The sequence below is a fragment of the Eschrichtius robustus genome, chromosome 3, assembly GCF_028021215.1.
Source record: "Eschrichtius robustus isolate mEscRob2 chromosome 3, mEscRob2.pri, whole genome shotgun sequence".
Classification (NCBI taxonomy): domain Eukaryota; kingdom Metazoa; phylum Chordata; class Mammalia; order Artiodactyla; family Eschrichtiidae; genus Eschrichtius; species Eschrichtius robustus.
Window position 1 is genome coordinate 149656090 of NC_090826.1, and position 17399 is coordinate 149673488.

At 49.1% G+C, this 17399-nt stretch overlaps 1 protein-coding gene across 5 annotated transcripts in view; it reads right to left on the minus strand.

Annotated features, from left to right (window-relative positions):
* TRAF5 (TNF receptor associated factor 5) overlaps nt 1-11344 on the minus strand; it is a 47004-nt gene extending 35660 nt beyond the window's left edge. For 4 of the 5 annotated variants that reach the window (XM_068541479.1, XM_068541481.1, XM_068541482.1 and 1 more), the window contains exon 1: nt 11233-11344. The gene's annotated coding sequence lies outside the window, so the exon portion shown is untranslated. Of the gene's footprint in view, nt 1-10949; nt 10971-11232 lie in introns of those variants that run through there. The other variant, XM_068541485.1, reaches the window with a different exon arrangement.
* Nucleotides 11345-17399: the final 6055 nt, after the last annotated feature.

Below are 17399 nucleotides of genomic sequence, written 5' to 3' on the forward strand. Positions count from 1 at the left end.
CACTGCCCCACCTCTCGGGCACCTAGGCTGGTGCTGGACCTCTTCTCTCTTCCATCTACACTTGTGCTCTTGGTGAGCCCATCTCGGCTCCTGCCTTGGATGCCATCTAAGGCTGACAATGCCCTGGTTCCTATCTGCAGCCTGGACCCCCATCCTGAACTCGAGTCGTCCCGACTGCCTAGTCCGTGGCTCCATGTTTGTTCACTGAGCATCTCAAACGTAAGACATCCAGCCCCACCCAGCCTGCTCCTCCTACCGCCTTCCCCCACCTCAGTAAACCAGTACCGCCAATCACCCTGGTGCTTGGACCAAGAATTCTGGAGTCATCCTTGGCCCCTCTCACTCTCCATCCCACAACACCAAATCCTATTGGCTCTTCCTCCACGCATATCTACCTACTTCTCTCTACTGTCAGCATAACCATCCCAGTCTAAGCCACCGTCATCTCCCCACTGGATAAAGCCCTCATCTCCTAGCTGGTCTCCTCCTCTGCCCCTGTCCCTTTACAGTCTATTCACAACCCAGCAGTCAGAGTGATCCGTTTAAAAACAGAAGTCAGGTATGTCACTCCTCTGCTCCAAGGGCCCCATCTCACTCAGGGTAAAAGCCAGTGTCCTCAGAGTCCTGTGATCTGGCCTCCATCCTCTGTCCCCATTTCCCAGCGCTTTCCTCTGTTCACACACTCCAGTGACACCAGCCTCGCTTCTTCTTGACTAGTAGAAGAGCTTTCTGCGTGCTGCCCCCCTGCCTGGAATGCTCTTCTGCCTGACACCTGAATAGCTTCTTCCTCACTTCCGGTACCTGCTCAGGTGTCACCTCACAAGTGAGGGCTTCACCGACCCACATGGAATAGCCATCCCCGGCAGCCCCGTCATCACCTGCTGCATTTTTCTCCAAAGCGCTTATTACCATGTAGCTTGGTATGTGCTTGCTTCTTTACTATCTTCCTGCCAGAATATACGCTCCATGAGGGCAAGACGTTTCTTCTGTTTCCTGAGGTAGCAGTACTTAGAACAGGGCATATGATAGGCACGCAGTAAGTACTCATGGGAAGACTGAACAGCAGCCTTACAGTTTCTGCAGAAAGCAGGACAGGCTCTCTCCCACGGAGTGTGCTTCCCTGGGCCTAACACTTCATCTCAACCGATTCGGAGTCCTGAAATTCTACCGGTCACAGCTAGAGAAGGCAAAGCTGGCTAATGATGGCTGACTTGGGGGGGAGGGGGGGTAGTCAGTGTAAGGAGGGGGAGGGTCTAGCTATCCGGGGCTGGAAGAATGGAGCCTGAACAGTGCTCCTTACTGCCACCAATGTGAACTAGCCCCTGGGTGAGGTGTCCCAGTGGGCAGCCAGGTGCCTGCGAAAGAGGGAGAATGCTGAGAAGGACTTTTTTCTTCTTTTGCCACAAAAACTTTTACTTAGAAAACAATCATGGAAGAAGTGTTCAAATAATTCAATCTAAGAAGATGTGATAAGAGAGATGGAAAATGAAAATCATCAAACAATTGTCTAAAGGGCTAAGGACAATAAAAAAGAATATCATAGAACTAAATTTACAATTATCATAGAACTAAAATCCTAGACAATATCAACATGGCGAGGCGTGGGGAAAGACCAAAGGGACAGAGCAGCACAAAGTATTTGTCTGATTAGAAAGAAAATAAAGATCTTGAGCCCCTCATTCTTGAGAAGGACTTTTTATTCAAAAAACAGGTACGGGGCCCTCAGCGAGGTGCCTCACAAGGTGCTAGAGATCTAAAATCACATTTGCTGGATTCTTTTTCCAGAGACTTCACCAGGTAACAGAGTTCTGGGCCAGTTTCCCTTTCAGCTCACTCTCTTGTTTTCAACATCTGTTTCACACCTTTCTCTTCTGCACAGACCTTGACCACACTCCCCGTCTCCCCGGGAAACCTCGCTTCCTATTGCACAGAAAATAGAAGTTTTCAGACCAGAGATACCTCCACTTCCTGCCACCAGGACTGCATATCCGGCCCCCTGTGCAGGGGGCCCCCGCTCTGCCCTTCTTCAGCCCCCCCCCGGGGCCCCCGCAGAGGTGGCCTCTGCACCAGGCCAAGCTCTCCACCTGTCCCAGCCTCCTGCCTCCTCAGGGGTTTTCTGACGGGAAGAGGCTGCTTATCCGTCAGCCTCCCCCTTTCAGCTGGCTCCTTCCATCAGCACTCACACAATCACGAATCTCTCCTGAGGTGCAAGCAATCCCCCAAATTCTTGCTCTAGTATTTCTCTGAAGTTCGAGCTCTGCTTCCTCTCACAGCCAAACCTCCTGACTCATCCTCCCCCTCACACAGCGGAGTGACTATCTCCACCGGCCTCTCTTCAATCCAACGCTCAGCCCACTCCGGCCTGGCTCACACCCCACCAAGCCCCCCAAACTGCTCTCACCCAGGACCCAGGGGCTCCTGGGTCACTTAAGCCAATGGTCAATTCTCCATCTTCATCTTAAGTGGCTTCCCAGCAACATCTGATGTTAGAGACCCTGACCCCCATCCCGAACACAAACACACACTTTAAAATATTTTTTCCCCTTTAGCTTCCCTGAAACCACAATGTCCTGGCATCAAAGACCATGTACAAACTAACGACCCCCAAGGTCTCTCTCCACTGCGTCTAGACCCACACATGTTACTGTCTTCCTAGTGTTTCCTTTTCAATGTCTCACAGGCACTCCAAAGCCACCACACCCAAAACGGAACAAACTTTCCCTCTCTCCAATGCTCCCTGTCGGTGAAGGGCCACTTTTTATCTTGCTGTTGTCACCAGACAACTGGTATCATTGCTGGTAGTACCCTCTCTCCTCTCTCACAACCAACCCCCGATTCAGGCCACATCCCCTCTCCCCTGGGCCTCTGCACCAGCCTCCTATTACTCGTCTCCCCTCCTATAGCTGGCCTCCCCTCACCTCCCCTCCTATGGCTGGTCTCCCCTCGCCTCCCCTCCTGTGGCTGGCCTCCCCTCGCCTCCCCTCCTGTGGCTGGTCTCCCCTCACCTCCCCTCCTGTGGCTGGCCTCCCCGCCCCTCCCCTCCTGTGGCTGGCCTCCCCTCACCTCCCCTCCTGTGGCTGGTCTCCCCTCACCTCCCCTCCTGTGGCTGGTCTCCCCTCACCTCCCCTCCTGTGGCTGGCCTCCCCTCACCTCCCCTCCTGTGGCTGGTCTCCCCTCACGTCCCCTCCTGTGGCTGGTCTCCCCGCCCCTCCCCTCCTGTGGCTGGTCTCCCCTCACGTCCCCTCCTGTGGCTGGTCTCCCCTCACCCACTCACTCCCCCAAAGCATCCCTTACACAGCAGCCTAATTAGCCTCTGAAAAAGCCAAGGTGTTCTCACTCACACAGATCTTCCACAGCCTCCCGTTACTCTCACAGTTCCAAACCCTTAACTGAGCTACCACGGTTCCACCCACTTCTCCAGGTTATCTCCCTCCCCACCCCTTATTCTCCAGCCTCTCTGGCCTTTTTGCCTTTCCTCACAGGAGAGGAGAGCCTTCCTTCCTTCCAGCCTTCGCCCTAAGGCTGGTCTCCCTTTGCTCAAGCTGCTGTCTCTGCTGGAAACATCCTCTCCTCCCTCCCCCCACTTCTCACGAAACTAAACTCGTCCAAGCCCAGCTTAAGCATCACTATTCAGCTAAGCTTTCACAGGCCTCCTCAGCCAGCTCAGCCCCTTCTTCCTCAGTACACACCCTATTATCACTCTGTACTTCTCCTTCATAGCACGTATGATTACATTCATTTTTAATGTAATTATCTGTCCAGTATTAGTCTGCATGAGCAAATAGAAAGCTGGGCTGGGACTGTCTTTTTCAAGGTGCTGGCACAGAGCCGCCACTCAAATATCTGAGTAAATGAATAGCTGCCACTTTGGGTGCCTACAGTGTGCTAGATACTGTGGCTAGATGCTTTCTATGGGTTGTTCCACTTACTCTGCACAGCAACCCAGTGAAGGATGGGTACTAGTTTCATTACTCATGTTCATATTTTACAGATCGGGTCCTGAAGCTGAGGGAGATTGAAGAACGTGTTCAAGGTGACGTAGCTGGCAATCGCTTGGTTGGGATTCAACCTCGGGCTTGTCTCCTATCAAAGCCACTTCACCACACTTCCCTCCGTACTCCCCATGCTCACTCATGGCCCTAGACACAGTAGGTGATCCACCAAGGGGGACGGATGCCCACTACGCCATCTCACTTGATCCTCACAGTCACCCTTGAACTCTACAAACAAGAATTACAACTCTCCTTTTCCAAATGAGGAAAATAGAGTTTGAGGGATCCAAAGTGTCACCCGGCAGTAGGTGGCCATGTTGGGCTGGAACCCAGGTCTTCTGGCCCCTTATCTAGGGTGGTTCTCTCTATAGCATAACTATAGTTAGGCACTGAGGTGGGATTATGCAGGGAAGCTGTGCAGAAAAGGGTTAACATAGCAGGCCTGCATCTGCTACCCCTAGAAAGGTCTGCTTACAAGGATGGGCCTTGGCTGATGTCTGGGAAGGTGGATTTGGGGTGGGCTCTCACCACCCTGAGTTGCTCATTGTGCCTGAACTGTGCAAACAATGTGATTTAGGCTGAACATCTGTTTTGTTTTGTTTTGTTTTCTTCTGGAAGTCTGAGATTTTGGTTGTATGCTAGGCAGAGGGTGTCTACATGACCAGTCCTCAATAAAAATACTCGGCACTGAGTCTCTAATGAGCTTCCCCGATAGACAACATTTCACACGTGTCGTCACAGTTCAGTGCTGGACGAATTAAGCACGTCCTATGTGAATTCACTGGGGGAGGACACTTGGAAGCTGGTGCCTGGTTTCCTCTGGACTTTGTCCCATGTGCCTTATCCCTTTGCTGATTTTGCTTTGTATCCTTTCACCGTGATAAATCTTAGCTCTATGACTATATGCTGAATCCCGTGAGTCCTCCTAGCAAATCACTGAACCTGGGCATGGTCTTGGAGACCAGCCTTCCTAACGAGACACAAATTTTGAGTTTTCTTTGAAAAGAGTGAGAGGGGCATGGATTAGTAGATTAAAATAGGAGGCATTCCAGGAAGGAGAAACGATGTGAAGAAAGTTAGGAATAAATAAGTCAGGTGTAGAAGGCCCTGCTGCTGTTCAACATGGTCTAAAAAGAGCAGACACTGAGAAAATTCAGCATTACAGTTATGAGGTGGAAGAGACAGGGGTTACAGAAGTCACACTTGTTAGAAAGACCTAGTGTCAGTGAACCACTGAAGTCGTATATATGGAATTGTTAGCATCACGGAAAGATTGAAAGAATTTAGTGTCTGCCCGTCCAAAGCAAATACATGGCACCGGGCATTTTTGAGGAAGTCTATGGGAGTGCTATGGAGACGTTCAAGCAACATCCCAAATTATTAGTTTTTTTTCATATAAACCACCTCAACGTCAATCTGCTCTAGAATAATCTACTTCCCATACATTAAGAACAACTGTTCATTCCTTCCTTTATCGCTTAGAAATGCCTTTGCGCATGGTTCAGCATTCCCTCCTCTCCCTCCCGGCTGCCCACCTTCCTCACTCCTCAGGAGGGCTTCCTGGAATGATCCCACCCAGTTGCTTAATTACTTCTTTTATTTATTCTGCATCTACTTAACACTCAAGCTTTCACTTCATAGTACATTAGTTTGCCTTGAACCCAGGGAAGCATGGGAGATTTTCCTAGGTTGTACCACAGATATCTGCCCAGCCTCTTCCTCAGAATTCCAACATCCTGAAGGCAGATGAGGGACTTCTGTGACCTGCTCAGCTTAACCCCACCCCCTGCCTCCATCCTCCAGCATCAAGGACTCCTCTAACGGAGGCTCAGAACATAGCCTGGCTGTTCCAAGCCATCCCCCTTAGGAAGGGAGCACAGAGAGGGCTCTGGCTGGCAGCTTTGCCCCAAGTCAACCTCACTCCTCATTCTGCTCTGACTTCACAGCTGGATCCCACTGAAGTAATGGCTCTGCTCCTGGTGACCAAGCCAGTGCCTGTATTCTGCTTCCTAAATCCATTTTATTTCTTCTGTGGGTCCCTGTGTTGCCTCCCTGCCAAGCACTATGATTCCTCCAAGGCTGCACTGCTCTGCCCACAAGTCCTTCTAAACGACTGGAAACCTGCCCCTGAAACCCACCCCCTGGGGCTGGGCCTCCTTTATCTGATGCTGCCAGCCCCCTTCTCTGCCCTCTGCCTGCCAAGGGCTCGGCCCAACTTATCCCCACCATGCCCTGCCCCATCCCAGTTCACCGGCTCTGGCCCCTGAGGTTGGCCTGGTCTAGAGATTGCAAAGCGACAGCAATAGGCTAGTTTAAATGATGGTCTACCCTGGTATGCGGCAGTTCTTGAGCTTGTCTGTTTTTAATTTAAATTTGAATGCCTTTAGGCTAGACACATATTTTCCACCTCCCCAGAGACCCCACAACTCCCTATGCTGTCAAACATCCGGAAGAAGAAAACCAGCTTTATTGAACCCGCCAGACACTAGGCTCTGTGTATATTTTGCCTTATTTAATCCTTCCAGCAACCCCAAGTGGGTGACATTACTATCTCTGTTTACTGGTGGGAATACAGAAGCTCATGGAAGTTGGGCGACTTGCCCAAATCATACAACTACAACCAGCAAGCCATAAATCCAGATTTGAACCCAAGCTTGCCAGATTCTGAAATCCATACTATTCCCACTACACCATTAGTGGAAGCAGTAGGTCTTGATTAGACTATGCATTAAGGAGTCCCCTCTGCAACAGTGTGGAAGAGAAAACAGAAGGGGAGGAAAGCGAGCGAATGGACAGTTCAGGTAGTACAGGAAAAAGTGGGGGGCGGACGGGAACTCAGGTAGCAGCCCTGGGAATAGACAGTAGATCAGGACCGGCTGGGGAGAGACAGGACAGAGGTGGCTAAGGGACAGCAATGATCTCTGCAAGGGTTAGGGAGAACGTGGAGGAAGAGGCGGCTTGGGACGAGTATCTAAGGGGCCCCTGAAACATCACGGTGAGGATTTTGTGTATCACAAATCAAACTGGCCAAGAAGAGAGCTGGGTGGGAGGTGGAGACTTGATCAGCCTTTCCTTAAGAGCGCTGGTTAACCTCGGGGGCACAGGAGGGTTCCAGGGAGAGGAGCATAGGAATGGCAAGCCAGCCCGAGGACACAGTGTTGGCCCCATTCTGGCACTTACAGGGCAGGAGGAGGACGAGAAGCTCGAGGTCAAGGAAGGAAACGTCAGTGGGGACGGTGTGGCCCCCTCCAAGGAGCTGAGCAACAGCTGCAGAGCAGGCTGGCGACTGAGGATTACCAAGCCCTGGAAGCCTGCAAAGGGCCATGTAAGCAGCAGGGCAGGTGCACGGTGCCGAGTGAGGAAGAGAGCACCGAGTGCAAGGGCCAGTGCTGGCTGCTCTTTCTAGGAGCTGGTCAGTGAAAGGGAGAGGAAACGTGGGGTCTTCTTGTTGAAGAGACTGAGCATGTGGTGGAGGGGAAGGAGTCAGTGGCCAGGGAGTTATGAAGGGAATTATCTCCATCTCCATCTCCGAGGGAGGAGAGAGCTGCATCAGGGGTGTAGGTGGAGAAGGTGCCCTCCCGTTGGTCAGGAGAGCACCTTTTCCTTGAGAGAAAAAAAAGCTATAGGGGAAATTCCAGGGATGTTCTGAACTGGCAAGGAGGGAAGCTGACGGAGTGTGTGTCAAGAAACGAGGCATGAAGATCTGCTGGAAGTGAGATGGGTACCCCCTCCCACAAGCACCTATCTCCCCACCCCCGGGGGGGGGCGCTCACTGGGCTCCATCAGTAACCCCAGCGCCACAGAACCTGCACGGACACTTGGGTGCACACTGCTCTTGCTACAGCGCCGTCTAAGCCTGTACCACCGCTTGCCTCCAGGTAACAAGATGCAGAAAGCGCTCATCACTGTCACTGCAAATGGACTGTGAATTTTTCTATGAGGACCACTGAGTATTTTCACTTTTATTTTCCCCTGGCCCTCCAGCCCACTTCCTCACAAGACAGGGCCTGCCGGGGACTCTAGGGGGAAAAAACCGCTGTGTGACCCTCCAAACAGCTTTGCTCTGGGCAAAGCAACAAACTCACTGGGGCTCGACCGTGGCCGCAGCAGCCCTGGGGATGACATCTGCCCTGCAGCTTGCTCCCCTCTAACCCTGACACACACACACACACACACACACAGAGACCCACCCACCTACTACACTCTGCTGGGGTGATAGCTCCTGCCCCAGAGGAACGTCAGAAAAAGCCACCACCTGGACAGGAAAAGCTGTTCAGAGGCACAGTCGACTGATCCCCTTCCCCTGGTCTGTTAGCTCTTATTAAAGAGCCCGGATCAGTGACAGAGGCGTCAGGCAGCCTTTGATGCATGCCTTTCTGGTTCCCTCGCCCTCCTGCCCAGAATCCTGGCTTCCTCTAGCTAAAAAACTGTGAGAAGAGCACACGGATTGGAGCCTGAAGACTTGGGCTGGAGTCCTGGCCGGTCCCTACGTGCTGTGAGATCTTTCAAGTCACTTCTGAGGTCCGGCTGGCAGCCAGGTAAAGTGGAAGGAACAGCACCCGTCTCTCCCTGCTCTCTGGGAGGCAGTGAGAAGTGCATCAGCTGAGACAGGCTATCTGTCAACTGGACGGTGCTATTCTGACTTCGGGGATTTAGGCAAGTCCTGCTGGCAGCTCAACCTGTCTCTCCAGAGCCTCACCCAGCACACGTTCCCCAGCCATCAGGCCCTGGCAGCTCAGAGCCCAGGGCAGACACGGCTCAAATGAATTCAAGGCCAACGTTTGTTTAGGCCTCCTCTGTGCCAGATGCCAGAATATAAACAAGACCAGACACAGGTCTCGCCCTGAGTTCACTAATCGTGGGTGTCTGTTCATGCCGCGGCCAGCGCAGAGTCTGGAGGAGAACTTGCTTTGTGTCGCCGGGAACAGACCATACATGCATTATTAAAGTCTGGGTCCCCTTGTTAACCCTTCTTGAGGGTAGCTCTCTGAGAAACCAGGGTGAAGGGCCTGGAGCAGAGGAACCAGAGTCCTTGGAGACCCAGGCCTGGCCCAGCAGTGGAGCCCAAAGGGTTATTTCACTCTCAGTGCTTCACCCACACCAACTGGGCCATGTGGAGGATAATCCTGCTTTGGCTTGAATCACAAGGGTATCGTGGAGAACAAAATGAGAACAAAATGACAAGAGCAATGACAAAATGCTTTGAAAAGGAAAGAGCTTTATAAACAAGGCACTATTAGTTTTTCCTCAGGGTCCTCTCCAGTAAAGCTGAGATAATCACAGGAGGTCTGTTTGTCTAAATGCTGACAAGCCTTCCCCGTGGCTAGCCTAATGGCACCGACTCAGAGGCATCCAGCTCCCTCACTCTGTAGTCATCTCCACTGAAATATCTCAGTCCCTACGGTTAGGGCTTCCAGCGGACGGGACTCCATCTCCTTTCCATATTGTTTCCGCTACTCTGCCGCCCACAGCCAGCGGGTACTCAGGTGATGCTTGCGGACTGATGGAAACACTGCCCGTCTTTCTCCTTACCCCAGCCACAGACCTCTGCCCTGAGGACCTGAGAAAGTCACCACCTCCATCACCGCCCCTCTGGCAGGACTTCCAGAGTTTGGCTCAGATGGGAGGCTTTCTCCTGCCTATGTCCAGGACCCAGGGAGAGAGTTTCCAGCATCTGAGCACCAACCCATTCCACTAAGCTCAAAGCAAGAACAAAAACAAAACAAAAGCACCTTGATAAAGCTAGACATTTTCTACTTCCACCTCACATTCATCTTTTCTACAGCAATTTCTGTCTCTCCAGTTCAAATTAGAGTTGGAGGTGGGAGTGTTTAGATGATAAGGTTTTCACCCAAACCATCAACTGTGCTAACGCCCCTGTCTTCAGCTGTCTGTGTGTAAAGCAGAGCAGGCAGCTGCACTCTGGATTTGAGAGGTTCTAGCCCAGCCTTTCCCTGCCTAAAATTATCTCACACACCCCCAGAACTGCTCTACTTCCAGAAGCACTTCAACCAATTTCTTTGTATTTTGTGTCTTCCTTTTAAAATGTAAATATCTCTGAAAGGAGGAATGCATTCCACTGACCCGACCACAGTTCTCACCCAGCACCTGTGTCCAATAAATATTTACTTAATCCCATTGGTTACTAGAGGCCTGTCCTCAAGGGACTCGGGTCAGAGCCCGGCGCTGTGGAAGGTTGGGTGTGCAGGGGGCAGTCCGGGCGGGAGCCGCGCCTCATTTCACCAACCCCACCGCGAGCCCAGAGCAACCCTGCCTGCCACAGCGAGGTAACTGAGTTCTGATGAAAGTAAATCTGAAATAGCCAAATATGGAAACTCTGCAGGAGGGGGCAGAACCAGCCGAGAGAGTCGGAGGAGACGCCCAGTGGGGTTAGTGGCAACAGCGTGGCCCCAGTATTCACTGAAAATTCTCAGAACTGCCAAAACCCTGCAGAGCAGTAACGAGGGGGAGGCAATCTGGTTTCCACCAATTCTTTGTGTGTCCCTGGGTAACTCATTTCAACCTCTGTGAGTCTTGGTTTCCTGCAAGACCCCTCTGAGCTCCCCTTGGCTGGGGGTGAGGGTGGTTCTAAATGAGCACGCTCAATCGAACAGTTCTTGGAGGTTTCCATTCATGCCAACATTAAAGTTTCACTCTAGAATACTTTGGCTGGAAAGTCACGCAAACGTGGAAAGAGGGGGGACCTAAGGACATGGAGGGGGAGCCAGGGGTTTGCAGTGCGGGTATGCGGGGCACGCCTTAAGGTCCTCCCCCGCCTGCGCAGCCCGACCTGAACCTGGCTCCTCCAGTTCACACTCACGCCCTGGAGCCGCTCCCCGGCTCGGGACCCCCAGTCTCCGTCCTCGCCACACCCCTCCTCTGCTAAGAAAACCCGCTCCGGGCCCCGGAACCCAGGTGCCCCCCACGCCGCACCCACTCGCCCGCATCAAGGACCACCTGCTCCGCCGGCTTCCCGCGACCCCGGGTCCGGGCCCCGCCGCCTCCTTCCGCCCACCGCCCGCGCCCTCCCGGCGGCCGTCGGGGACTCGCCGGGCTCGAGCGGTACGGGCAGCCGGGCGCGGGGAGCCGGCTGGGGGGCTCCTGCCGCCGCGGCGCTTTCGTTTTCAAAGTAAATGGGACGAGCCGAAAAGCGCTCCTCGGTCCCCTCACTCCAGTCATACAGCGTGGGGCTCAATCCCCGCGGCGCAGCCGCCCCGGGCGGCGACCGGGCGGGACTCACGTGTGGGTCGGCGGGCGGGGGTTCGGCCGGCTCCCGGCTGCAGGCGGGCGAGGACTCCAGGGCTGCGGCGGCGAGGCGGGGGCTCGGCTCTCAGCCCCGGAGCCCGGCGCGCGGAGCCCCACCCCCGAGGAAGGAGGGCGGGCCTGGGGCGCTGCAGGGGCGGGGCCACGGAAGCTTGGGCGGTGAGGGGCGCAGGCCCCCGGGTCGGGAGGACGCGCAGGAAAGTGTTGGGCAGGACGGTGAGAGGCAGTTACCCAGCCCGTTAGAAACCTAACCTACCCTCACTAGAATCATGAGTACCTACAAATAAAAATCATCTCTGGTTTCCCTCAGGGGCGTTTGAACTGTACACATCTTACCCTTCAGTCAGGGATAACCAGGCTCAGCCAATCCTTTCATATTTTGACCCATTAGCCAAGGTCTGAGACCTGGCTCAGGTCGGTCCCTCCCGACCTTCCTTCACAGCAGCACAAATTTGCCAGCCCTCTTCCTTGCTGCTGGCCCAGCAATCCCTTAGAGTTGTAGAGCTTGCCGTTCCAAGGACTCCCCAGACATCTCCTTCGAGCTTCAAAACCTTGTGAAGTAGGCCTGGTCATCCCCATTTTACAGATGAGCCATCTGAGGTCCAGAGAAGTGACATGAAGTGATGACACCCAGCAAGTGCCATAGCTTCACCTTGCGTCCCGGTCTCCCTACTCCCCAATACAGGGCTCTTTCTTACCCTACTGCTCTCCATGCGTATATGTTCTAAATGATATTTGTATTCTACATAAATCTCCTCTGTGAAGATTGATGGATCATAAGGATCATGGACTTTAGAATGAAAGGGACCAGAATTCCAATTCTAGCTCCTTCACTTTCAGCTAGGCAACCGTGGGAAAGTTACTTAACTGCCCGGGCTTCGATTACTCATCCGTAAAAGGGAAGAATAATAACAGGCACCACTCAGATAGGCACAGGAGCCAGGCAGGAAACACACAGGAGAGAGGTGAAAGTTGTCTTGGGGACGGGGAGGGACACCGGCACACTAAAGACCATGTGTGGGGGTCTGGGGCAGCAGCCAGGCTCCGTGCCAGCCTGTCTTTATCTGGTCTCTTATTTTTCAGCGAGAGCCAGAAATCCAGATTCAAACCTTTTGGTTGGTAAGCAGATTAACCACCCCATGGGGAGATGGAGCCCATGGGCACCTTCTCACATGGCTGCCTGCACTCACCTCCTTTCTCATTATCTACCGCCCATCCCCACGCTGCCCAGCATGCTGCAAATACAGCCCAACACTAAACAGCATGTTTTGTAGAGTTATATTTCCTCTCACTGGCTAGAAACACAATGTCTTGTATGCATATATGCGGGTATGCTCGGGGCCCTGGTACTGTCATTGACTATGCTTCAGTTGTCTCTCCCCATCCCTCTTCCCCGTCAACTGAATAAAACAGCCAGTTTGTCCCAAGAGTGATATCCAAACTTAAAATATGATGAAATCAGATGCTGCTATAGATAGTGAATCTTTCAGTAGTGGGAAGGGGAGGCTGCACAACTCCAGGGCTAGGAGGCTAAGTGGGAAGGTAGAGGAATTTTAGATGGGTGATAGTTGGAACTCAAGGACATGTTGCTAGTTCCCCTTGTTGGTCACAGAATCCTCTGCAGGGTGTCTGGGAGAATAGAGAAAACAAACCCTGGGACCTAGCCCAGTCTATTGAAGGAGACATTATCTCTTTCCTCAAGGACCTTGAAGATGGATGGGAAGGACAGGACATAAATATACATTAAATAATGTAAACAAACATTAAAATACTTGCAGATGATAGCTAACATTAAGTTTTATTATACACCAGGTACTGTGCTCAGTGCTTTACCCATATTTACCCATTTGATCATCAGCCCTATTTTATAGTCTGGAAAATTCATCTCTTGAACACTTTGCCCCAAATTGCAAAATTCTTAGTTTTGGAGAGGTGGGATTTGAACCTGGGGAGTCTGGCTCTTGCAGGCTCTTAGTCACTACGCCACCTTGCCCCTCAAAGAAATGGTTGGTGTGACTTCAAACAAAACAACTTTGAGAAGGAGATGAATTTTAGCAGTTTTAGTGTTCTCGAAATACTTGCAATGTTATAAACAATCCAGTTTTCAAGCTAAATTCCTCTAGAAAAATAAGGGCAGGATTGGACTATACACCAAATTTTTGCACAGAAGAAAAGGGCTAAACTTTTAATCTGTTTCTTCTAAACACCCTAAGATTACCCCCAGACTTCAGACATGGCTTTCAGCTGTTTAATTTGCTGGATAAATTGATAAGAATAAAAGATGGCAGCCTTGGCTGTCAATGGAATGATGGTGTTGACGGAGTGGGGAGGACGCCATCTACTGGAATAATAGATGGATGCATTATCTTCGTTGGGCTGCCCTTTTGTGCAAAGACTGATCAATATTGTGGGTTAGTTAGAGCAGGATAAAAGGTCATATCTTCTATCACGGAGGGATCAGTGAGATCATATAAGGAGGAAAAATCCTCTCCTTGGGCCTTACATTGCACCTCTAAATTCAGTTGCAAGTTAAAATGGAAAGTCCTTGCCTGTAATGGAACGACACATGGAAAGTGTGATAACAGCAGCATACCCCTCCCAGGCAAAAAGCGAAACCTCAGGGTCCTGAGCACATAGAATGAGCACTTGCTCATTAAGTAGGTCCTGCCTTGAGACAATAAATGAATGAATGCCTGTGGATTTTCTGTATTTAACTTCTTGATCCAGTGGTACGTGGCTCCTTTGCTTTCATCAAATAACCTTTACCCCGCTCTGCTTGTCAGTGTGCTGACCACCACAGGAAGAGAGGCAGGGAGTGCTGGGGGAAAGGAGGCTTCTCCAAGGACTGATGTAATTTTTTTTTAAAAAACTCCTTTTCCGGACTTCCCTGGTGGCGCAGTGGTTAAGAATCCACCTGCCAATGCAGGGGACACGGGTTCGAGCCCTGGTCCCTTGTCCGGGAAGATCCCGCATGCCCCGGAGCATGCGCCACATGCCCCGTGCGCCAAAACTACTGAGCCTGAGCTCTAGAGCCCGCGAGCCACAACTACTGAGCCTGCATGCCGCAACTACTGAAGCCTGTGTGCCTAGAGCCTGTGCTCTACAACGAGAGAAGCCACCGCAATGAGAAGCCCGCACACCACAACGAAGAGTAACCCCTGCTAGCCGCATCTAGAGAAAGCCCGCGTGCAGCAAAGAAGACCCAATGCAGCCAAAAATAAATAAATAGGTTTATTTTTTTAAAAAAACTCCTTTTCCAAAGTCTTTTTCCAAAGGTACATCCGTTGTCTGGATGTCTCACAGTTTGTTTATTCATACACTTACAGAAGGACATCTTGGTTTTTTCCAGGTTTTGGCAATTATGAAGAAAACTGTTATAAAAATTTGTGTGCAGGTTTTGGCATGAACACACATCTAATATGTACATGCATCCAGCAGAAGCACTTTTAGCTTAGTAGCTCAAAAAAGACCCATGTTTCTTTTGTTCTACTTGATTCACTCTATTCTCATCTAGGCTCAGTGCCTATTTGAAGAAAACAGACTTATGCTATACCTGTATTTTCTGTATTTGTTCCAGGGGGTCCCCCACTCAGTACACACACTCACCCATCCCGTTCTCTGTTCATGGTCTGATTATCTGATAGTCACTCTTTTTGTAGGAGAAATGAGATTTTTATTATTTTAAAATTAGGCCTGCTGTCTTCATTGTATGCTTGGCGAAATGTGGATTCTGTCCATTTTGACAGTTCCTTTAGTAAGATTCACACATGCAAATTCCCATCAGTGCTTGGAAAGACATTTTAACATTAATTCTGCCTAGTCACTGTAAGACATTAAACTATAGATTTTAAGGTTGTTATTTAACCTTAGGAACCATGAAGTAAGATCAAGGGTTTGATTGGCATGATTTGGCTTTGTTAAACTTTGTAATAAGTTGATAACAAGGAAGACCTTTCTTTTTTTTCTTTTGGTATTTCTTCTTTTTGAGAATGGTGGCTAATCTATATGAAGAGATTTTAAACAACGCTCTTATACCTTGGTTAACCACATCTTCTGTTTCACAGAAAACAAGACAGAAGAATTAAGAAGGAAAGGCAGAAGCTCAGGAAGGGGTTAACATGGGAAAAATTGACAAAGTTCAAATGTCTTTGGTTCCAGCCACACCTCAGTATTCCATGACCTTGCCCCTCTGTCCTGAGAAATCCCATGTGATCTTCTGTGGGCACAATGGGGGCCTCTCATTATGGAAACACTGGGGTCCCTATTGCACATACTTTTGTTTCATACTTTTTCCTTTTTTAAACAACTTTACTGTTATACTTTCAATATCATTCACCCAATCAATGAATTTTAGTAAATGTATACAGTTTTTCAACCACAGCCATAATGAAATTTTAGAACAAATCCATCACCCCTTGTCCTTTTGCGGTCAATCCCCACTCCCAGCCCTGGACTCAGGCAAGAGCAGATCTGCTTCCTGTTTCTATAGTTTTGCATTTTCTGGAAAATTTATGTAAATAAACATGTACCACTTTGTGTCAACTGGCATAATGTTTCTGAGGTTCAACCATTTTGTTGCATATATCAGTAGTTTCCTCCTTTTAATTGCTGCATTGTATGCCATTGTATAGATACACTACATTTTGTTTATCCATTCACCAGCTGGTAGGTATTTGGATTATTTCCAGCTTTGGGCTATTATAAATAATGCTGTTATGAATAAAAGAAAAATAAAGAATGCTGCTGTGAATATCTGAATACAAGTTTTTGTGTGGACATACATTTTCTTTCTCTTTAGGTAGACCTAGGAATAAAATAAATTCCTTTTATTTATAAAATAAATAAATTTATTCCAGGAAAATAAATTCCTTTTGTTTATAAAATAAATAAATTTATTCCAGGAAAATAAATTCCTTTTATTTATAAAATAAATAAAATTTATTCCAGGAATAAAATTACTGGGTTGTGTTGTACATGTACATTTAATCTGTTGGAGATTGCCAAACAGCTTTTCAAAGTGGCTTATCACTGTAGCATATTACATTTCTACCGGCTATATGAGAGGGTTCTGGTTTCTTCACATCCTTGACAACGGTTGATATCATCAGTCATTTTAATATTAGCCATTCTAGTGGGTGTTATACACACCTTGTTGTGGCTTTACTTTGCATTTCCCTTATGATTAATGATGTGACATCTTTCCATGTGCTCATTTGCCATTTGCATATCTTCTTTGACAAATGTCTTCAAATCTTCTGCCTATTTTTTTTTGTTCTCTTTTTATTGACTTGTAAGAGTTATTATTATTTAGTTCTAAGAGTTCATATACATTCTGGATACAAGTCTTTTATCAGTTTTATGTTTTATAAATATTTTCTCTTGGTCAGTGACTTGCCTTTTTATTTTCTTAGTTGCATCCTTTGAAAAGATCTTTTAAAATCTTGATGAAATCCAATTTATTTTTTTCTATTATAGATCATGCTATTGGTTACATTGTTTCTCCTATATTTTCTTCTAAAACTTTATAGTTTTAGGTCATACATCTTGGCCTATAATCCATTACAAGTTAATTTTTGTGGGCGGTGTGAATTTTTTTTTTGACATCTTTATTGGAGTATAATTGCTTTACAATGTTGTATTAGTTTCTGCTTTATAACAAAGTGAATCAGCTATACATATACATATATCCCCATATCTCCTCCCTCTTGCGTCTCCCTCCCACCCTCCCTATCCCAGCCCTCTAGGTGGTCACAAAACACTGAGCTGATCTCCCTGTGCTATGCAGCTGCTTCCCACTAGCTATCTACGTTACATTTGGTAGTGTATATATGTCCATGTGGGGGGTGTGAATTAAAGATCATCCTTTTTTTTTTTTTTTTTTTTCCCCATACAGATATTCTATCCTTTCTGCCATTGAATTACCCTGGCACTGTCATGGAAAATCAATTGACCATATATTTGTGAGTGTATTTCTGGACTCTATTCGGTTCCACTGATCTATGTGTCCATCCTTACACCGATATCACACTGTCTTCATTACTGCAACTTTATAACAAGTATGGAAATCACTTAGTGTAAGTCACTCAATTTTGTTCTTCTTTTGCAAAATTGTTTTGGTTAGTCTAAGTTCCGGGTTGGCACTTG